This window comes from Polistes canadensis, unplaced genomic scaffold, assembly GCF_001313835.1.
Source record: "Polistes canadensis isolate GaletaPanama2010 unplaced genomic scaffold, ASM131383v1 scaffold_3, whole genome shotgun sequence".
NCBI classification, from domain to species: domain Eukaryota; kingdom Metazoa; phylum Arthropoda; class Insecta; order Hymenoptera; family Vespidae; genus Polistes; species Polistes canadensis.
Window position 1 is genome coordinate 983330 of NW_014569550.1, and position 24632 is coordinate 1007961.

Sequence of the window (24632 nt, forward strand, 5' to 3'; positions counted from 1 at the left end):
ATTCTTAAAAACGTTTTTCTCCACTTTTCCAACTTATCGGATATATGCCGTAGGAATGAGTTTAATATGATAATATTATGCTCAATTGTAGACAATGTTGATACTATAGTACTTGGTAATGTAAAATATTTTAAAATAATATATACACGTAATATTATTAGAAAGTCGAGGGAAAATTAATTTCAATGAAATGTAAATAATCTATTATAATTTTTATCTAATTGTAATTACATAAGAGAGTTATATCAGATTAATTGTATAACATTAGCAAAGAATTAATGAATTTTAAAAAAAAAAGAATTATCTATAAATATTTGAGCCGTCTTCTAATATAAAATTATTTCTCTACAATAATTTAATTATTTCAAATTAAAAAGTAAATTTATATTTTGATATTTTGTATTTTCAATATCCAATTGGATTTTGTATTAAAATCTTCTTTCCAATATCTTTTCCTTTTTCTTATTTTTGTTTTAAATAAATCAAATATATTTCTAAGAGATTTTGATAGAAAAATAAGGAACCACAAATCGTAGATATTATTGGGAAGGAGACAAATTTTCGAAAATATTGAAGAGACAAATTTTGCTTTACCATCGAAAAGATAGTTATGAAACAGTAGATAGTATTCGTAGTTTCTTGATACGTAGACAATAGTGGTCAGAGATAGCAAGAGAACTATCCTAACTGAAATACACTGGCCTGAACTTTCCACCTTTGTGATGCTAATTTTCTAATTAATGACATCATTCCTAAACAAAATTTAACACAACAAAATTAATCGAATATTAATCCAATTATTATTTTTTAAAATAGTACCCCAAATTTATTAAACAGAAAAAAAACAAGATTTTCGTTTTTACAAAACAACAACAACAACAACAACAAAATACGTGCATATATTTAAATAAATTTCAACGTGTTGTGTCAAGTTCTCCGAGTAAAAAAGTCGAATAAAAATATCAGAAAAAAAGGAAAAGGGAAGGAAACAAACCGTGTCAATAAAAAAAAAGATAAAATAAAAAAAAAAAAAGACAAAAAGAAGAAACGGAACGAACGGAAGGAACATAAAAAAAAATGAGGAAACGAAGAAGAATTGCATTTTTCCAAACGAACGAATTGTTTTTCCTGTTGGATCCTTTGGTAGAATGTGGTGCATCGATCGTGTATTATCCAACGTTTCCATGGTCACAGAAACTCGAAATCGACGGGGAACTACTCCTCCTGATAACCGTTTTCATCGACGAAGCCTCGTAATTGCATTTTAAATGCTTTCGTTTACGCGCGACACACGTTCTTTTTATTTTTTTTATTTATTTCTCTCTCCCTCTCTCTCTCTCTCACTCTCTCGTATTAGTGTGACGTAACGAATGAAAGAAAATGTTGAAAATAAAAAAAGAACATATAGCAAAAGGAGAAAATATCAACAAAAGCGTTTACTCGCAACAATACCGATCGTAATTTTGTAAAAAAAAAAGAAAATGTAATGAGACCCATACAACTGAATACAATATGATGAACTATAAATTTGATTGGGAAAAAAAAATACAAAAATAATAATAATAATAATAATAATAATAATAATAATAATAATAATTAATCAAATACAATATGTTCGATTGTTCGATTTTAATTGAACATAATATTTTTAATTATATCAAAATTTCTCTTTGACTTTTGATACACGTGCTAATCGTCAATGTCATAATCTTTGAAAACAATCAAAGTGCATATTATGTTGAATGTTTAGGAAACGTTGTGTGTGTGCACGTGCGTGTATTCGCACGTTTGTATACGTGTTTAACGTGTCGTAATTTTGGAATTTGATGTTTCAAGCTTGTACGATTGAAATGCATCCATTCCCTGCATGCGATCCTATTCAACGTATTTCTTGTCAAATAACAGCGTATGTGATACTTGTATATGTAAATACGTGTATATGTATTATCCTGTGGATCGACAAAAAGGTTTTTTTTTCTAAGAGGCCTGAAACTCGAATGCTCGGTTAACAAGACAAACGATCATTGGTTAACGATTCCTTTTCTAATGGTGGTGATACGGAAGGGTAGTTAATTTTGTGAACTAAACAGATATATTTTACATGTTTCTACTAAACATTAAACTTGTTCTACGAATGTAGAAGAAAATTGTCCTGAAAAAGAAAATAAGGACATTTTTCAGTTTCATTTTATACGTATAAAATTGCGCGTTCAAAAAAATTTTAATAATTAAGAAAAATTGTCTTTCAAAAGTGTACTAGGATTGAACGAAGAGGAAAAATAAAGAGAAATTAAAATTGTATTTTAAATAATTTTGTTAAAACAGTTTTAAATAATATTACATGTACATATATACAAAAATTGTGAAAAAAAAACCGATTAAAATTCATTTTGTATAAATAATTTTGATTATTAATATCGATTGAAATAGGAAATATAAAAAAAATAATATAGTGTATTAGTATTATTGTTTTTTATGACATATGGGAAATAAATTTTTGTCGAATTTAAACGGCAAATACTAAATCTATGTTCAAAGCTCGGACCTCCTAAAAATTCTGACCACTCTACTCAAGGGAAATCGAATTGGAAACGAGGGTTGAACAGTGGTAAGGGGTGTGAGGACTCGTTCAGTGTGCTTTTATAACACAATCAACTTCTTCTATCGTCGAATGCGATAGTTCTGTAAACTCTATTTCGAAACACCTTCGAGAAGGTATTTCCCAAAAATGCTTTCTGTTATGTTCTACTTCAACTACCCTTCTAACATATACATATACATACATACACACACACACACATACACATTCTCATTACTATCAGCAACGTTATTTTCAGCATCATACATGTATCCACTTAAATTACAAGCCTTAAAAGTTTCGCGGACAAAACTAATTAATTTTCAAAATCACTTAAGAACTTTTGTTACATTCAGAAGTTTTTGATATTATTACTAATTTTTTCATTATTTTCGTGATTAAATTTAAGCATCCTTTGCTTTCCGTGATTTTGAAAAATTTCAATAAATTAGCACAATACACCGTGTTGTAAATCATAACAAAATAAAATTCCTATAAAGAAAAATAAATACGTAAAAATTTGTACAAGTTTTGTTCTTAAAATTATTCTTTAAAAATCAAAAAGATAAGTGAAGTGAATGATCCATCAGGTTTCGATCTTTCAATGCATAAAAATCGAATAAATTTTGGAATGCAATCGCCGAGACGATTTGTCCCATTTAATGGATGAATTATGCAGGAAGAAAATCCATACAAAGACTTGAAGGTTTATTTCCGTAGTCACGTATGGCACATCTCGGAAAGCGTGACTCCTCTCGAAAGGACATCTCAAGTCAACCAATACATAGATATTTTTACATACTACGGCTGGTATACTATTTTTCATGCTCCGTATAAGTTTATCTTCTCGATTTAAAAATATACATCTATGTATGTGTATAGATATATATATATATATATAAATGCATATCGATGCTATTCGTGGCATGAATCGAAAAGAAAGAGAGAGAAATAAGTCATCTTTCACAAAATTTCAAATCTATCAAATCCATCATAAATAAAAATGAAAATAAAGTGACAATAAGATTTATTTATTTTCGTAAAAAAAAGAATACGTATGTATATAAATTAAATATCGAATTTATTTTTAGTAATAATAATAGTAATAGTAGTAATAATAATAGTAGTTGTCGTTGCTTTAAATTAAACAAATTTATTATTAATTTAAATGTTCAAAATATAAAAGTGCGTTTATATTTGTCATAATAAAATTAATAAAATTTATTATTACATGTTACTTAAAGTGTATAAATTTAACGCACAAATTAGGCTAAGAATTCTTCAAAAAAGCAAAAAAAAAAGAAAAAAAGAACAAATGTACTCCAACAATTTTTTATAAAAAAAAATCACTTTAATTTGACGCGATACGCGATAAAATAAAAATTATATAAAAAAAACTAAGCGATCTCTAGAGACCGTTTTGTTTGTTGCAAACAAAATAGAAAAGAAAAGAACAATAAAGAAAATAAGCGTACGTAATCAATGCTGGCCAATAGTTTGCTTAATTAATTTATACGTAAATGTATTACATTTGCAATGAGTTGTGACCTAAAGACTCTTTTGGTACTTCAATAGAATGATAATAATTAATACGATTCGTATACGATACCGTGCTTAACATACCAGTGAATAATACAAACATACAAACAAACAAACACACGTAAGAACAAACGAATGAACGTACGTACGAACGAACGAATGAACAAACGAATGAACGAATGAAAGAACAAACGAATGGACGAGCAAACGAACGAATTTTATTAAGCATCAGGGATAATGTCAGGGGATGCGTTAGGTGAAAACAAGTAAACAGCTTTAACAATGTGTGCTCTTTGAATCTTTCATTCATCCGATAAAACGGGGATCGTTCGGACAAAATAACGATTACAAAACGACAACAATGAGGGACAGAAAGAGGTAAAAAAAAAAAAAAAGAGAGAAAATTCGAATTATCAAGGAAAAAACAAAGGACCATGAGTAGAAACGAGTATGATCCTATTATGTTTTCCTACTGAATAGCATGATAAAATGAAAACCATCGAGGAAAGGGCTTACCTTTATTTTCTTTCTTATATTTAACATATACATATCTGTATTATATTTTATATATAATTATTATGTGTATGTGTGTGTATGTGTGTTAAATAAAAAACTGGTCAGCGAACTTACTTTGATCCTTTATCGTATTATTTTTTCCATCTCTGGAAAATACAAATTTTTTAACTCGAGAATTTATTGAAATATAAAAAACTATATATAAAATAAATATAAAACTAAATATAAAAAATTATATATATAAGATAATATTGAATAAAAAGCCAATAATTAATAAATTAATCTTTTAGAAATATATAAAAATACACACAAAAAACTGTCTATATTAATGTCGCGATCAAATAACACGAATATCGTTCTACCATTCGTCCTTGTGAAAGTATATAAAAAAGAAAAAAAAAAAAAGAAATAAAAATGTTCAAATCTCGAAATCACTTTCAATCTCTATCTTTGTCTCGTATCAATGCGTACTTTACTATCTTACTCGAACGAAAGGATACCTACAAATAGACGTGTCTCTACGAACATACTACATATATATACGCATACAGACACTTACATTAAAGGAGGATTTCTACAGGAAAAGGTGAACGACTTTTCGACAGGATTGTAAGGCACTTCGAAGTGCAAGTCAAACGTCTTATTTCTATGTGCACCGTTAAGAAATTCATGAAATTCACCGCTAGGCTATATCTTGAATTTATTCCGAAAGTATTCATATATAATATATATAATATACATATACCTGTAAGTGCATATGTATAATATAATATAAAGATATATTTAAATCTACAAAAGAATTTTGTAAAATATAAAAATTATGAAAAATCGATCGATCAATATTATGAAAAGCATTTATATATAACGATGAATATAACATTAACGAAAGGATTAAATAATATATAACATTTAATTATTACATAAACACGAGAAAGATTAAATAAAATTTCAAATTTAATTATAATATTACATAAACGATTAAATATAATTTCCAACTAAAAGTTATATATCTTAATTATATATTAATATATCTAAGAGATGCATATACATTTATATATATATATCGATTGCAGGTATCTGTGCAGGTGTACTGAATACATACACAAAGCATGTATAATAATTCATGTAAATAGAGAAGACGTAATAGATCATACCTTTATCGTTGATGCACCAATGTATCTACGAGTTAAAATTCAGAGAAAGGAAGACACTGGGGAGAGTAAATTGAATTTCACTGAAAATATGTATGCAAGAGAGAGTGAGAGGGAGAGAGAGTATATGAAACGAAAGGGGGCCTGCGGCACACAGGATCAGAGATATAGCGATCATTGAAACGAGCAATCAATCCACCTTATCTTTTCGACGATATCTCTGACCAGATTTCATCCCTTATCTTCGTGCTTCTGAAATTTTTTCCGTGTTTATTTTTCCATTTATCCGTTTTTATTTCTATCTTTTTTTTTTTTCTACAGCCCCGTTTAATTTGTAAAATTTTTTTGATCGGATAATCGAAAACTAAATTGTTCTTGTTGTTTTACTTTTTCTTTGCATCGAAAACAATAGGGTCGTATAAAAAGTTGATGGATAATTTAAAAAAAAAAAAAAAAAAAAAGTATTACAATTATAAGATCCTTAGGCTAATTATTTTTATCCATAATAATGAAACTTTTTCATAATTACAAGTCGAGTTAGTAAAAATTTTACTGAAAAATAAAATAAAAAAAGTGATTTGGTATATTTAATCCTACGAAAGTTAGAGAATTAAATATGAAAATAATTCATTTGAAAACTATAATATATATATATACTTATAAAAAAAAATAATATTCCATTAAATACTGTAACAAAAAAATGTGTATAATAAAATAGTTAATAAAATGTATCGTTATTTAGATAGGATTATATGTATATTTTATTTTAAGTGTATACTATCTATCTATCCATCTATCTATCTCAATCTCTTCATGTGTTCTTCCACTTGGAAAATCGTCGAAATGTCAGCGGTTTACCATTGTTAGGGAAGCATGGCGGCAATTAGAACATTTCCAGCCTGGTAGGTATATACGACGCGACGGTTTACGATTCCAGAAAGCACTGGGCGTCGAGAGAACAAAATGCGAGATTGCTATCGTCCTACCTACACATACATACATACATACATACATATACATACACGTGTGCATATATATATAAACACTTATATATATATAAATACATATGCATGTATATTATATATGTTTGATATACGTTTATATTGTAATACTCTTGTATACAGGGTTACATCTTAGCTTTCTCTGTTTGGATCAACCCCAGTTACTCTCTTGGATTAAGCACGACAATCCTTTATTGCTTCCCCGTCATGCTTATCGGGATCACTTTAAACGATTACTTTTTGTATCTTTGTAAAAAAATCTATTGACAGATGTGGTGGTGATCACAGTATTTTTCTCTTTGAACAAAGCTCAATTGTGAAATCTTTTTTTAAAAGATATTTAGATTTTATATTATATATATATAATATATATAATCATTATTTATTTGTATTTTATATAAAATTATGAAAATATAATTTTGAAAGTAATCTCTATTTGTATGTATGGGAAAATAAATTTTTATAAAAANGTATTTTATATAAAATTATGAAAATATAATTTTGAAAGTAATCTCTATTTGTATGTATGGGAAAATAAATTTTTATAAAAAATTATAAATAAGATAACCTAGGACAAAATTTTATTTTTTGATCTCTTTTTTTTTTTTCTTCTTTCTTTCTTTTGAGGAAAAGAAATGAATGATATTATTATGAAAAAAATTTTAAATTAATGGGACATAAAATGTCTCACAGATGTCTTAGCAAGGAGAATTTCAATGGAAAATTTGTCTTTTCAAACCACATCCAAGAAGTTTAAAAATTCTCTCTTTGAAAGTTCTTTTTAAAAAAGATAACCTTCGTTACACGATCGAGTGGTTTGCTTTTCTTGAGTATTTCCACCCTTGCAGATTCACCTATATATATTCATGGATCTCAAGTGGAGGAGCATCCTACAAAGAAAATCATTCGTTGAAAAATACTTCAATTTGGTAACAAAGTATTGGGTGTGGGTTTTCTATTACTTTCTTATTCTTTCTCTATCCTTTTCTTGAAAACGCGAATGGCAACGAAATTAGAATGGAGTCTCGCGATTTCATCAAAATTCGGTATTCGAAGAAACAATCTTTATATTTACATGCAAATGTGTACACCTTCTAGATGATTAAATTAGATTGTTCGAAAAGTAATTTCGAAAAAGTAACAAAAGATTTGACACTCTTACTTGATTTTCATGTTTGGAATTAGATTGGATATTGATTAACGCAATTGACGAAACCCTTTGTATGAAAAGCGAAATTTTTTATTTAATAATATTTCCATGTATAAGTTATAAATATCCATAAAAAGTATATATAGTTGGAATCATGGGAAATACTTTAGTAGAATTTACAAGAGCCAAGACGGTTTACCAAAGGGAATTTATACGATAGTACTTGGTAGGGATTTAAAAGGGATCTTCTTCTCTACTGAATACTTACGATACTTCAAGTCAAAAGTTCCTTCCTACAAGCTCTCCTACTACTACTACTACTACTCTTACTCTTCCTCTTCCTCTTCCACCACCACCTCCACAACCATCTCTCCTCCTTCTCATCATCATTTCCATAACATTTAACTATGATATTCAACTTTGAGAGAATTAAGAATGCATCTCGTCTTGAGTTACTACCCAATAACGTTTATGCATATTTAATCAACCGATTAACGAAATTTCGAATAAATAAATAAATTCGACTAAAATAATGTTGATAAAAACAAATCATTATTAATAATTATATTTCATAAAAATTAATCGTCAAATTGTTTAAACTCATTCTCTAGAAAAATGATCAATGTATTTTTTTTTTTAATCAAAATATATATCGGAACGGATTTATAAAAATTCGTGAATTAATCTTTATTAATCTTAATATAATTTCCATAATATCAAATTTTTCGATAAATTAATAAAATAAAAATGAAAATTGTTATTATTCCTTTTAATTTAATTCAAATTTAACGAATTATTAAATCGCCCGATAAATCAATGAATTAACTTACACATAATTAATTAAATTAATTACCAATTAAAAAAAGCAAATAAATTAATATATATATATATAAATGAATAATCATTAAAAACACATACGACGATCTTCCTCTTATTTGGATTTATTCGCATAAAAATAATAAAATAAACAATGATAAATATTCGTAACGGAGAAGTGAGTTGAGCATGAAACAAAAGTTGTTAGATAATTATAAGTAATAATAAGACATTGTAAAAAAATTTGTAAGTTGTGCAATAAAAACCTGATTATATATAATAAAATAAACAAATCGGTGAATAGATTTGGAAAAAATTCGGATTATTGATTGGTTATTTTGAATGGTAAATATATATTTCGTTCGATTAATAAAGATCATTCGAATAGTTAAAATTTCTAAGTCGTTTCTCTTTCGGTGACGATACTAGGCATGCGCTTTAGCAAAAGTAGCGGTGTGTGTGTGTGTGTGTGTGTGTGTCAAATGCGCGCGCGGTCGATACAAGCCACCGGCCAGCCGCGGCCGCGTTAATTTTATTAAATCGAACCGCTTTCGAAAATCTACGATCGCACCAACTATATCCCATCCTCTCCCCCCCACTCTACTCCTTCCACCCTCACCCCCTCCTCATGATACTAGTCCTCCTACTCCTCCTATTCTAGATTCTCTTTATAGTCAATCTCCTCAGTTGTGTGTTACACGACAAAAATGTTCCAAATTTATAATAAATTTCTATTCGATATCCAAGAAAATAGATTGCAACAAAATTGTTATTTATATATTTTTTTTTATATTGAAATAAATGATACATCGAATGCATATATTAGAAAATAATTAAAAATATTATATTATGATACTGTGTTATTTTATGTATAAATCTTTAATAATGAAAGTGTAATACATTTAAGTGGTTAATCGATGAGTTAATTTTTTCATCGATAAACGCGTATATACATAAATTTATTTTGATTTAAATGAAAAATAAAAAAATGTATAAAATTATAATTTATATGCATATATGATTTAACCGTGTGTATTGATCGTTTAGTAATTTATAAAACATGATAGCATGTATCTTTGTTTTGTTTTTGTATGCGTATATGCGTTATCGATTATATATAATAAACTTTAATGACAATTTAATCGGATTAAGAATGAAACGGCTATAAAATGTTAAACATCCTGAAAATGTAGTATCGTTAAAATAGTTTCTAAATTTTGTTTACTAGATCGTGTTAATAAACGTTCGATAATTTCAATTGTATTACTTGATGAACCCCTCGGAATACAATTTCAACTTGACTTACACGCGAATTGTGATTGTCGCGATTGCCAATTAAAACGTTCCCTTCGTAATCTCGTTCGATCATTAATGTAATTGAATTACCCTTCCATACTATTATATGCGTGTTTATTATTTACGTATGCATACGTATAACGCGTGTTTATGAAACTGTTTAAAAACTCTTGTTCAAAAAATTACGTCATAGGATAAAAAAAAAATTACTCAATTGAGTAAACACATGCGAAAACACGTGAACACACAAATTACTCTTCAAACTTTAATCCTTTTCTATGTTCTAAATTAATTTTTTTTTAACGCTATGCACTTGCAATTATTTTTTAACGATCATTTATATTATAATTTACGATATCTTAGAAACTTTTTATGACGTATTTAAAAATATATTTTACAATAGAATTTAATTTTTTTTTTAAAAAGAAACCGTGTTTACTTTTTTCAGGATACTGGGGTCTTGCAATATCGTAAAAATACTTGTATACTTTTTTATTACACTTACAAACGACGAACACCGTTAATATAAAAAAAAAAAAAATTATTCCAAATTTTATTTATCCATTTTTTTATGGTACTTTTTATGTTTCGTTACTTGAGTGAGTAAGTACTTCACGCGTTCCTTGAGATAAAAATAAGATTAAAAAAAAAGAATTAAAAATATACATGTTGAAAATTGATTACAAAGAACACGTATGATATTTTTTCTAGATATAATATATTTAAAGTTAGCTTGAGAATTCAAGTTATCAAGATTAAATCTCAGTGGACCAAATGTTGCTACTCTCTTTGGTTTCCTCTCTTTCGAAGCTTCGAAAGTGTCAAGAACACTTGTAGCATACTTGTTACCTTGCTATAAACGTTGGCCACCTAACAACATCTGGCTATTCCGTATAACAAACGGCTCACATATTTTCAAATTCTCTATCTAATTTTTAATACTTCGATATAATCGAAGTTACACTGATTCACATATCCCTATATGAAAAAGAAGTCTTCAATTTCCAGGGTCATAATTTATCGAATCGAATAAATCGAGTTATTCAATTATTTAAACTCTTATTTTTCAAGTATGTAGACGCGAAGAAAAATAAATAAATAAATAAAAATTAATTTATTAGAAATTATGTGTGTGTGTGTGGGAGAAATTAATTTTTTTAATAATATTTCTTATACTTATCTCTCGTAAAAAAAATACAAATGAAAATTAAATTAATATATTAAAATATAAAACTAACATTTGTGTTTTGATTGAAGATCACGTCTATGAATTATTTCGTATTCGATCTCATAATGTAGTTTAAAAAATAGCCTTGAAATTTCGAACGATTTTATTTTTTGTTTGTATACGTAACGTTTTATATTACATAAAACGATAATGAGAATTCGGTAAGCATACTCGTAAACGTCACTGCGAAACTAGTTTTGGTGATGTAGGAGATATATTGTCGAAAAAAGTAATTGCTTCTAGTAAAAAAAAAAAAAGGTTAACATAGTATGTAAGTATGAGTGCACACCGATACATATATACCTACGTCTGATGTCTGCGTATCTTTATAGAAGGAGAAAACACTTTAACTTAAGTGGTAATAACAGAGTTTCGCTTTTTAATTCTTACTTAGCAATCTCATTTCATCGATAGCATATAAAACGTTGAACGATGTTATAACTAAATTGGGATACCATTGACGTAATCTATTTGATCTGTCATACTAATTATCACGCTTTCAATTTCATTGTCTAACTCTTTCTTCCTTACAACAAATGAAAATATTAATTATCATAATTTTATTTATGTGTATATATATCTGCGCTATAATGTGTGTTGCAATGATCGTGAAAGTTACTTAAATTATTTCTATAATTCTCTCTTATTGAAATAGAATTATATTTTTATTTTTCTTTTATAAATATTAATCAATCCAATAAAATAAAGTTCTTTTTGAATAATCAATCAATTATAAAAATAATCTAAATATCAAATATTTCTTCTTATAAACAAACAACAATTAATTAATCCAATTTTACAAGATACTTTAAAATCCTCAAACAACACACACAGACACACGTTCGTCTCTATATTTTTTTTAAATAATAATTATACCAAATAATTTCTCACACGAAATAAAACAATGAACATTCAACCAATCATCGATCTGATCTATACAGATAAGAAACGCTTAGACATTTTGCAAACGCCAATAAGGATTTTATCTTATTCTAAGTTGAGATGAGATCGTGGGACAATTTTGCGTCATGTGTGTTGCTATATAACGAACATTCGGTTAAGGCGAAGGAGGCAACGATTTCAATCGGCACTTAGTATATTCATATCTTTCGTACCTTGGGAGAGATAAAAAATGGGTCGTACGCATTTCATTAAAAAGCGGACGAATTGCCTAACAGTCGTTGTACGTGTTGTCTCTGTTGATGTTGTTGTTGTTGTTTTCTTTTTTTTCTGTAGACGTTCACCTCTTTACTCCACCCCTTCCTCTTCCCCTTCCTCTTCCCCTTCCCCTTCACATTCCCTCTCTCGCTTTCTTTCTCTTAATCTTGATCTCTCTCTCTCTCTCTCTTTCTTTCTATCTCCACCAACACAACAGAATCCTGTATGCGAGTGGGAATTAACGAGCACGCGGGAGCTACGATTAATTAACGTTAGCCTCCTCTCTTCACCAAGTTCGACCCACCTTGGGATTATAATTACGTGAACTTCGTCAGTTTATTCTTCTTTATCTTCCTTTCTGCCTTTCATGACTACTATACAACGAAACAACCTGTCTTTTTTTCTTTTTTTTTTTTTTTTTTTTTTTTTTTTTTTTGATCTCTTACAACTCGCTCGACGAGTTCGTTACCAAAAAAAGAAAAGGAGGAGGAACAGAAAATACACGAAGAAAATATACGAACTCGAACGTAAACAAAAATCGCGAAAGTATCCATTATATCTTTTTAAATGTATCATTTTTTTATATATATATACCTACTACCATTGATAATTATTGAAAATATTTTTTAATCGTGTCACGTCTCGAGAGAGAGAGAGAGAGAGAGAGAGAGAGAGAGAGATGTATATTATTAATTGTCAAATTTTAATATATTTCATACAAATTTGTTTTACTTTTTTTTCTTATATTAATATGAAATGTTTTATTCGCGTGCTACTCGATGTTATAATTCGTGTGTAATACAAAAAATTATACGACGTGCTTAAAAGTTAATAGAAAATTAACAAAAAGAATCGATATAATTTTGTGACAAATATGTAAATTAAAAAATGAATTAGACTAAATTAATAATGCGTCGTATTTTACGTATTAAAAATAAAATTAAGATATATAGAGTAGTTACATAAGAATCATTTTAAGTTTACAATCTGCAAACTTTCACTTTTAAATGTTTTAGTATTCATTCTTCAAATATTATTTATTACCTTTTATAGAACGATCAACTGGAGTATGCGATGTCATTAATTACAAGCATGCTATCCATAGATCAAAAATATTTCAAAGTATTTACATCCGTCGATCGAGGATAAAGGAAATTGAAAAGCAAACGCGACAAATACGAACAAAACTTATTCGAGCATTGAATTTCAAACTAGAGTACCCTTTAGACGTTTCAAATCGTATTCCCTGCTAAATTGCGATGAATTCGGAAGTAGTCTATTATTGAAATAAAATACTTGCAACAATAAGTCCTTCTAAAACGAAAGTTGACACACTAACAACTATGAAACAATACTCTTGGATTTAAATACAAAATTCTACTCAAATATATTCGAGAAATGTATTGTTAGACTTAAGGTTTCTCTAAAGGATTAATCCGAAGTTTCAAAGTAATTTTCTAAATCATTTGAATATGCTGAAAAATATATAAACACAATGAAAAAATAATTAATATTTAAAATTATATCTATCTATTTTATTTATATTAAAACTATTCATAAAGTATATTTTTTGATATATATATATACGCGTTAACATTTAAATATTTCTATCTAAACGATTGAAAATACAATAAATTTCTTCGCGAAAAAAAATAAAACGAGATAACGCGCAAATGAATATTATAAATTCTTAATCACTAGGATTTAAATCGACTAAAATGATGAGAAATAAAAAATTCAAGATTAAACGCCGTTATCTCTCTTTTTCTCTTTCTCACTCTCATTTTAACACTTTCACTCTCATATATATATTTACTTTTATAAAATATCGAAGATTTAAATTCAAAAATAAAATAAATGTTCACAATAAGGAATCGAACACGATACTAATTTCTACGAATGTCGTATTATCATAATACGGTACCTCCTACAGGAAGAGAAACGAAGCAATTATGGTTGTTTATCATTCCATACAAATTTATTTTCTTCTACCGATATTTAAACGTAAATTAAGATATTCGCGAATAATGCTAACGACAAAATTTGGAATTTACTTTTCTACAATTTTTTTCACCAAAAAAAAAAGAAAAATATAGGAACAGGAAAAAGACAAAGCTTATTCGTGACGTATGTACACGTTTATCTTTTTTTACTGCACGTACCGAAATAACGAATTTATAATTACAATAGAAGAGAAGAGAGACAGAGAGAGAGAGAGAGAGAGAGAGAGAGAAAGGGAGAGAGATAAAAAAAAAAACAAACACGTTATTAAAATGACACAATGAAAATTTCAGATTATAACATTTTTTTCTTTGCTTTCCACGAGCGTGGAATACTTGTTCGAAGACTTTTTATCAAAATTAAATAAAATTTGAATGGAAATATTACATTGAAGCTTCTATAATCTCGAAAAAAAGTTACATTTATTTGAAGACATTGTACGCGAATATTAAAACGCATTTATTTATTTTCTTCCAATTAATCTGAAAAAGTAGATCAAATTTTTTCTAAATTAATCTATACATTCACAATAATTTGTGTGTGTGCGTGTGTTCGTTAATGGAAAAACAATATTTCATTTTAAAGTGATAATAATATTATGTAAAATTAAAAAGAAAAAAAATACTCCTATCATGTTCATTACATTAAAAAAAAAAAAAAAGACATATCGTTTTCCGATCAGTGAAATATGCTTCGAAAGCTAGTAGTACAAGTCGATACAATGTCAGTCATTCCTCGTTAAAATGCTTTCGAATCGCAATATTTGATAAAAAGTAAATACGAACGTATCGATAATATCAAGAATAATTATAAATATTAAAACATCCTATATTTATTTTCCGGCTATATTTTATTCAGCTAATTAATATTTATTAAATTTTGGAATTCTTTTAAATTAACCATGATAATATCATCGATAAGCATAAAAACAGAAAATGATAAACTCCTGTTGTTGTTATTTTTATTAAAATAATGAGCTTTAGCAATCGTTTAATATTTTATATATATATATATATATTGTATTGATATGTAATCCATACAGGGTGATCCAAAAGTTTTTAAATTTAATATAAAAAAATGTAATTTTTTCAAATTACATTTTTACAATTAATTACACTTTTGCATTTATTTCTGATTTATTTTCAGGGATGTAAAACAATAGATCAAGGAGGTTTAAATGTATTCTGTTCAAATGATTGACTCAATGAACCATGAACAGTTAGAACAAACAAATATGTCCTAAATCCGACCAACTATGCGCTATTTCTAGGTCTGTAAGCATTAGCAAAAGTATAAATGGTTACTATGTAGTCCGATCGTTAACTAATTTAGATCAAATGTCTGTAATATTCTATATACATTTGATATTACTTCGATAAATGATATATTACAAACAAATAATTATTTATTTGAATAAAATAAGATTTGAATATAGAAAAACGATTACGAGCTTTTTAATTCGACTGAAAATAATTTATCAAACGTAAGTAAAGAAGACAACGACAAAAAATTAAGAAGAAAAAATGTACTTTAAAAAAGTTTAACGTTTTCGTAAAGCAGGTTAAAGTTCAAACGTATATTAGAATCGAGAACACGAAATAGCGTATTTCCGGCACGAACGTAGTGGCAAAAGTACAAGTTCGGCAAGTTTGTCAACTCGGCTAAACGTAAAGTTTACAGCGCACAAAGATAGCTTCTTTCGTTGAAAGAAAGAGAAAGACAGAAAAAGAAAAAGAGAGGAAGAAATAAAAAGTTGTAACGTGTGAGTTAATGTTATGTGTATAGTACATCTCTTCGAAACATCGACATCGCAAACCTGGAAATGTGTCTCCGTTCTTATTCACTTTTACTTTTTTTCCTATCATTTCTTAAAACAACCATCTTCACTGAACTTTTTCCAATCCTAATTGGTAAATAAAAATATATACAATTTACATTTGAGATACCATATGTGTCGATAATTATAACAATGGAATAAATCAAAAAAATTGAAAACATTGAATATATAATTTATTTTATCGTATAAATAATTGTAACATTGAATAAATCATAAAATCAATTTTTTCAATTTTTTCACTTACAATTAGTATATTGTTATAATCACTGGCACATATATCATCTAATATAATTTTGTTTAATAAAATATAATTATAAAATATAACATATTAAACTTATAGTATATTATATATCATCGAGTGCTATAGAATGTATATTTGGGGACAGGGAAAAAATCTAAAACTATTGTAAGTGAAACAAACTATGGAAATATAAAAATATCCTCCCTCCCCTCCGTGCTCAAAACACAACTAAGTAAAACTGCAATTCTCTAGGCATTCTGTAGAATGCCTGCAGTAATAAATTGCTCGTAATATATATATATATATATAAATGTTTTGTCTTTTATATTGTGTGTCTCAAATGTAAAATATATTTTACTAACTGTTGATGATAGGATTAAGTTTAAAGTTCATAATTACGAAGATCTTTTGAAGAACATTTGTAGCACAATCATATCAGCAAGTTTTATCTTTCAAGCAGAATTAGATACACGTAGTAAAGACAGAGAAAAGTTAACTTTTAAGAAGAGGAACTTCTTGCACTTCAATTAGAAACTTTTTAAATAAGTTCGTAAATTAGTTACTAGTACTAAATGAAAATCTACTATACAGCATATCGCGTTACTCAAAGAATATCTGCGTTAATTAAACTAAATCGAATATCTTTGAAAATAAAAATCAACAAATAAAACAAACAAAAATACGATAAGTAAACAATACTAAATAAATATCTATATATGTATGATGAGAATGTGGGTACGTGTGTGTGTGTGTGTATGGTGTATGGGATATTTTCTCTTTTGTTTATGGATGAGCGAGTCATTTAATTGGTGTATGTTTGAAAAACTATATTGATTTGGACACGTAAAAGCCATTACTTAACGGAACCAGTTATATTGATATATGTTTAACTTCATTTACAGGATATCCCTGGAGTCGCTTTAACGGAAAAAGAAAAATATATAACGAAAAATCAATATTGAAATTTATTCAAGAGAATTACTATATATTCTTTTTCATTTCAAAATACGAATCTCGATACAGTATTGTAAAAAAGGATAAACTCATTATAAATAAATTTACAATTTTTTAATTCGGTAAAACAACTTTTGGGACGAGTTATACAATGACGTGCAATTTAAAACGAGCAATTTATGGATAAAGTGTTTTCGAACAAACCTTTCCTGAAGTTCCTACATTGCGATAAATAATTAATAAAAAAAAACTAAGTATAATTAATAGTGACCATAAACGTGGAGAAATAAATACCCTGCACGATAATAACATTATACGAATTAATTATATCAGTAATTAATAACTTACAATAAAACTTGTTTATTATCTTCGTAAAAAATGATCTCATTTCATAAATATAAAAATATGGATCAGGTCGTAAACATAATAAAAAATTAGCATAATCATCATCCCCATATATAAAGTAGGATATAATCATTAAATATTAACTAAGATCTAATCTTTCAAACATTCGTATGATGCACCACCTGCCGGAGAAAAAGTTTATTACAACAAATTTTCGCGTAGTAATGAGAAACGCATAAACACGAACAGTAAACGTAATAAATAAATGTCAACTTTACATTAAACTATTCGAATAATAATCTAACTTTAAAAATTAATCACATTCTTCTATAAATCACAAACCCAACATCATTTAAACAAACGTCAAACAAAATCCAATGTATCGCGAAAGAAACTTTTCGCGCCATTTTGTTATAACTTTCTTTCGCGATCAAATGAAATAAAAGCAAATAAATAATTCAACATATTATAACAATTAAATAATCGTACTTACAGGTAAATGATTAACAAATGATTACTTGATGGAAGGAAACATTCGAAGAAGGGTCCAAAAGTCTTTATGCAGAAAGTGTTGTTGTTCTTCTTCTTCTTCAAAGTAAAAGATGAAAAAAAAAATGAAAAAAGAAAAATATAAAACACCAATAAAAATTAATCGATAAAATAATATGAATAAAAACACGTATAACAGCTTGATTGTGTGATAACAACAATAATATCTCACGTGACGATCTTCTACGACAACGTTACACGAGAAAAATTAAAAAATCGAATTTGAAACATCGCGGATGAGTCGCGCGACGATACTGACGAGTCCTCAAGGCAGCATGTAAACCTCATGCTAACGGCCGAACTGAATACCCCCCACCACTCACCCATCTGCCAGCGCTCTCGTCCTTGCGCGCAATCCTACCCCTTCCTATACTCCTCTCCCCACCCACCCTCACCACAGTATACTCGGTTTCACTCGCTCTCTACATTTTGTCAGTTCGCATTTCTCTCTCTCCCTCTCTCACTCTCTCTTTTTCTCTCCTACTTTCGTACTTTTCGCACCTACTTCTTTTTACATCCAAGTTCCTTGTTTTCTTCTCTCAAATCCGCGAATAACCCGCAAGTAACTTTTTTTCCTTTCCTCGTTTGTCACCGATTCTTCTTAAATTATAGCATCCAACGGTATATATAACTTTTTCCCAAGTTTTTATGCTTTAATCTCTTTTTATTATGCAATTTACTTCTTCGAGTTTCAAATTTTTAAACGTATTATATGTCATGTTCTTTGTTTCTTTTTTTTTTTTTTTTTAAATTTTAGACAAATTTGTTTTTGTTTGAATAGATCGTTGCGTTTATTAAACAAAGATATTTATTTATATAATAATTTAGTAAATCATGTTTTTTTTTTTCTTTTTTTCAAAGTAAAACGTAAACCAATATCTGTGAATTTAAATTTATCAAAAATGTAGACTCTATTAATTGTGCGTGAGAGGAAAATTTAAAAAGATATAAATTATGCGGATAAAAATAAAGTATTAAAGAGTGAGAGAGAGAGAAAAGAAATTTAAACGACAACACGCGTATAATCGATCGCAAAAAAGAAAATATTTTCTTTAATATAATTCGAAACGAATAAACGAGTGAAGGAATGAAGGAATAAACCGAACGTGGAGATATCTGGATTAAGAAAGGTCGCATCCCATTCCTTTCTCTCTCATGAATCTGAGGTAATACACAGCAAAATGCGATCTTTCATGGCACCGAACGTGAATCGTTATGGTACTACACGCGTTTCGTATCCTATTTCTCGAAGATGCAATATCGGATACATGGAAAATAAATCCATTCTCTTTCTCTCTCTCTCTCTCTCTCTCTCTCTCTCTCCCCATCTCGAGTTTTGATAACTATAATTAACTAAGTAAAACATTCTATCTATTGTTACGAATTAGTGCAACGCAAGCCTATCTCGAAATTTATGATCGACAAAATGACGAAAGTATAGTATGCGAAATCAAGATGCGCGATCACATTAATTACGAGACTGTAATCAGTCGAAATGCAAATCCGTTAATCTCTCTTTCTCTCTCTCTCTTTCTTGATATCTTAGATTACGTGAATTATCGATAGATTAAGCAAGGTAAAGAGAGGCCGTAGGGATCACGACGGAAGCCGCAAAAAGCATTTGCGGTTGGATCGTTGGTACAATCCTTTAACTAAAATAGTAAGAACCAAAAGAAAAAACGGAAAAAGAAAAAGAATAGAAAAGTTAAAGGAAGGAAGAAAGAAAGAAAGAAAGAAAGAAAGATAAATAGAAGAAGATGAGTATCTATCGAAATAATTCTTGGCAAAGAATTTCTATTTATTTTTAAACTTACGAGGGGGTCTCTGACCGGAAAGATAATAACGATTGAAAGAAGAGAAGAATATTACATAAACAAAAGTAAATGGGTTGGTACTCTAGTACGGTGCATATCTACAGCCTTAAGGCTAACGTTTTCTTTCTCTTTTACGTATCACAACACGCACGCACACACATACACACGCATAACTATATGTATATAAATAAAATGGAGAAAAAGAAATGATGTTTCTTTAGTGAGTTCATCTTTCTCACACAGTAGATTCAACACAGAGAGAAGATTCATCTATTCGTTTAAGTTGCAACGACCTAGAGCAGCAGCTTTCTCCGTCGTTGGCCTGAACAAGTACTTTCTCTCTCGTACTTGTACTAGTCCATCTGTCACTTTCATCCTCCACTTTGCCCTTATCGTCGACAGCTATCGCACTTTACTACCAACCATCGACTTCTTTTCTCTTTCTTTCTTTATTGCTCAAACTCTCCGTCTATTTCTTCTCTCTATGTACCTTTCGTAAATGAGCTTTCTACCTTTCAAACCATTTTTCTACTATGTTAACCCTTTGCAGCACGATAGGCGACTCTTAGTCGTCATGGCAAAGTACGATGCAACTGTTTCATGCTGTAATTCGAGTAGCGAATGAGAGAGTTGACAGTCTTTGTTTATGCTAAATTTTGTAATCTCCAATTGATAATAATAGTAACGTAGGTATTGTAGTCCTGAACAGTTTCCTTCGCTTTTTATGTTCATTGTTAGAAAATGTATTTAATTTTTCAACTTCAATTTTTAAGAGTTTACACAACTTTGGCACTCATAAAAACTCGCATAAAAAGAAACTTTTTGTATGACACACAAGTTTGAAGTAGTGTAACACTTCCCTTCTTGGGTCAAGTAATAGGCCAGTATGTAAGAAATGTCCCCGGGCTGATTCATTTTTTTATAAATTATTTGATAAATCTAAATGTTTCATTTGATTATTTAAAAAAAAAAAAACAATGTGTCAGAGTTTGCTTCATTCTTAAAGTAATACAAAGATGCAAACGCTTTGATATAGATTCAGTTGAAACTTCAAATATATAATTTACAATATTTATAAATAATCATTTAAACAATTAATTAGAAACGATTGAACGCGCCTTTAATTATTTATGTTAATTTAATATCACAATAAATAAAATCAATTTAAATCAATAAAATTTAAACAGCAATCACAACGCGTAATTAAATCATTAATTCATTAAATCATTTCATTAGTATTACAATCAATTAACGAAAAAAAGGTTAAATTTTCTAATACATCGAACGTCAGTCATTGACTCGAAAGTGCATACGTTGCACCATACAAATTCTACGGACACCGTAAGCAATATCGGTTACCGTATCTCACCGCAGGGAGGTTTTTGCGTCGGAGATCCATTTGGAAATTAACGAATAAATCTCTAAACTGATGTATGTTTTCTATTTTTAAAGACAAATTTGGATTTATTTTTTAACATTTAAATAATAAATACATGAATGTGTGTATGTTTATATTGATTCTTTGATTAAAATAATTTTAAAAATAATTGTTAAATGTATCTCCAATTTTTTATAAAACCATCTACAATACATATACATGTTAAAACATACAGGATACCTCAGTTTTTTCAATATAAAAAAAATACACGCTTATAAGATAAAAAATACCGACGATCCAAAGTATGTCTTATTGTTAAACATTTTTCACATCATTAAAAACAAAGAAAATATCTAGCTAGCCTTCTATGGCTAGGAAACCCTGTATACATAAACGTATATTTTCAATAGTCGTTCGAATTTATAAATGCTTCCAAAAAAAAAAAAAAAAATAAAAAAAAAAAAAAGCAAATACTGCCACTCAAAATTTGTACGTAAAATATTTCATTTCCGAGAGCTCGCTCAACCGCGATTATTTATTTGAAAAATAATATTAAACGAATATTCGTATTTTCTTTTTTCAATGAAATCGATGGAAAAGAACAAAAATTCATCCGATATGATGAAAAACAAAAAATTGGATAGACTGATATTTTCTATAATAACAACGAATGTATGAGTAAACAACCTGCATGATACGCATACCCATACAACATAGAGAATCGTTTAAATAAAATAAATATTACAAATATTTCATGAATACATTTTCGTAGTAGAGGAATAGCAGCGTCAAAGTGTTTTTCTACTTTTCTAATATCATTTTTACACCTCCCGGTGTTTGAAAATGATTATAACAATAAATATGAAAACTGCAACGCAGTACACTAGATGGACACCGAACAATATTTAATCGTGACCAATGTAAAACAATCAAAGATACGGAACAGTAAAACCATAAACATGCATGTAAGTAAGTATCTATATGTGTCGTGTGTATATAAACATGTAGGCGTTGATGTATTAGTATCTGGTTGAATGGCATGTACTCCCACGCTTCCATAGACCGTACAGAAGGGAAATAGAAGATCCGATTGGCTTGCCCTGGCAGCCTAGAAATAGAGAAAGAGAGATAGAGAATCCAGGAAGATGGAGAAAGAATAAATGAGAGAAAGAGATAGAAAGAAGGGGAAAGCAAGCGCATCCTTTTACAATTGCACTACGGATACTAACAACGCGACCCCATTTTCATCTCCGATATTAGCCCTGACACACGGGTATTGCTTTCGATTCCGCGAGATTTGATCAGGCTCGTGAATCCATAGTCTTCTTTGCGTGCTTAACCCTGAAGAGGTCATCCTACCTAGTGAGAGCCAACACCATTTTCATGAATTCACAACACGAAAGTATAATAGATCGATCCCACTCGCTATCTCTTTCACATTGTGTTCTTCCTGGTTTGTTTTTTAGTTTCTAAAAGTCACGGAAAAGTAACATTTATTTTTTTAGAAATAATATTGAAATTATCTTTTATTTTAAATATTATCATTCTTCTATATATATATATTTTTTTTTGTCTTTCTTTAAATCACAAGAGATGGTTTTACCTTTTCTTTTTTAGAAATAATACTAAACAAATAAAATTAGTAGACTTGGTTCTCGATTTGAAATCCAATTATTGTAATAATTTAATATTTCTATTCTTTTTCTATTTAATAATATAAAATATTTCGAATATTTTTAAATTATTAAATTATTATATTTAACGATAAAAATAATATTTTCTCCGATCAATAATATACTAACATAAGAATATTATACAATACTAAGAACATTATACGAGTAAAAGATAATAATTTTATGATTAAAAATAATTCCCGTATATTTTGAACAGAATACACGTTTTCTACATTCGATTGAACTCTCGACCATAATCGCTCACGATTTAGGAACAGATATCCATCTTCAATGATGATACCAATTGTAATACAGACATATCTAAATACATACACAAACATATATAGATATATATTGTTTTTTATTTTCATTTTTTTTTTAAAATCCCTCGGAAGAGAAAGGAACACTCAATTATTATCTCGCAATTCGCAATAACGTCATCGTCAAACGATCTTCGAACGGAACGACATCGGGAAAAGGACCTTTAAATACCGCAAAAGAAATAACACGTGATTCTACTTCTAACTTTGCACAATAAGCACCGTTTAAATTGTTATCGGTAGGATGCATGCCTTCTTTTAGTAGATCTTACTAGAAAACCTTTGGGGTTCTCTAATTTTCTTACTAATTTTTTTTACTCTCAACGAATACAATCAAAACCTTACCCTTTTCTTAAATTATCTCAAGCAAAACGAATTTCGTATTTCTAATTTTTTACAACAATCGATGTACACTCAAAGTTTTGCAAATTGTATGTCAATGGTTATATTTCACATAAAAATGAAACTAATTTTCCGTAAAAATGTTGCTAATAATTAACCCTAGATAAATAAATTTTTATTTCTACAAAAAATTATGGAATTACTTATGCTAATATAATTTATACTAAACAAGATTTAAAACATTGAATATAAATAAAGAAATAATTTAACGTGTCCCTAAAATAAAATTAAATTTACAAAACAACCTTCCCCAAATAATATTCTTCAACTATTCGAAATTATTACATTAACATTTGAACATAATATAATCGAACAATACGCAATACTCGTTTAAAAAAAAAAAACTCAAATTCAATTTCGCAAATGGTAAAACATTTACACGTGTAAACATAACATTTATGTACTTACGTATCTCCAATTTGCACGTTTATAATAATAGACGAACGTTGAAGGAACCTAATTCGTTGGTACATCTTTGCTAATAGGAAAAACATTCGAATGAAATCCTTCTTTTGTTTCTTTTTTTTTTTTTTTTTAATTTATATTTCTCTTCTCGTTTGTAGAAGCTTAATAAGGGTTATTAGTCGCTTTCGCTTTCCACTCGGTTAGTTTCGTGTCCGATAGAGAAAATGTCATCGTGAAATAGTTATCCATTACGCGATTATAGCAGAAGAAGAAGAAGATA

General features: G+C 28.4%; 1 protein-coding gene across 2 annotated transcripts in view; it reads right to left on the reverse strand.

Annotated features, from left to right (window-relative positions):
- LOC106786778 (cell wall protein DAN4) overlaps window positions 1–18636 on the reverse strand; it is an 87266-nt gene extending 68630 nt beyond the window's left edge. Inside the window, exon 1 of one of the 2 annotated variants that reach the window (XM_014748551.1) lies at window positions 18305–18636. The gene's annotated coding sequence lies outside the window, so the exon portion shown is untranslated. The remainder of the gene's footprint in view (window positions 1–18304) is intronic. The other variant, XM_014748543.1, reaches the window with a different exon arrangement.
- Between the last annotated feature and the right edge of the window lie 5996 nt (window positions 18637–24632).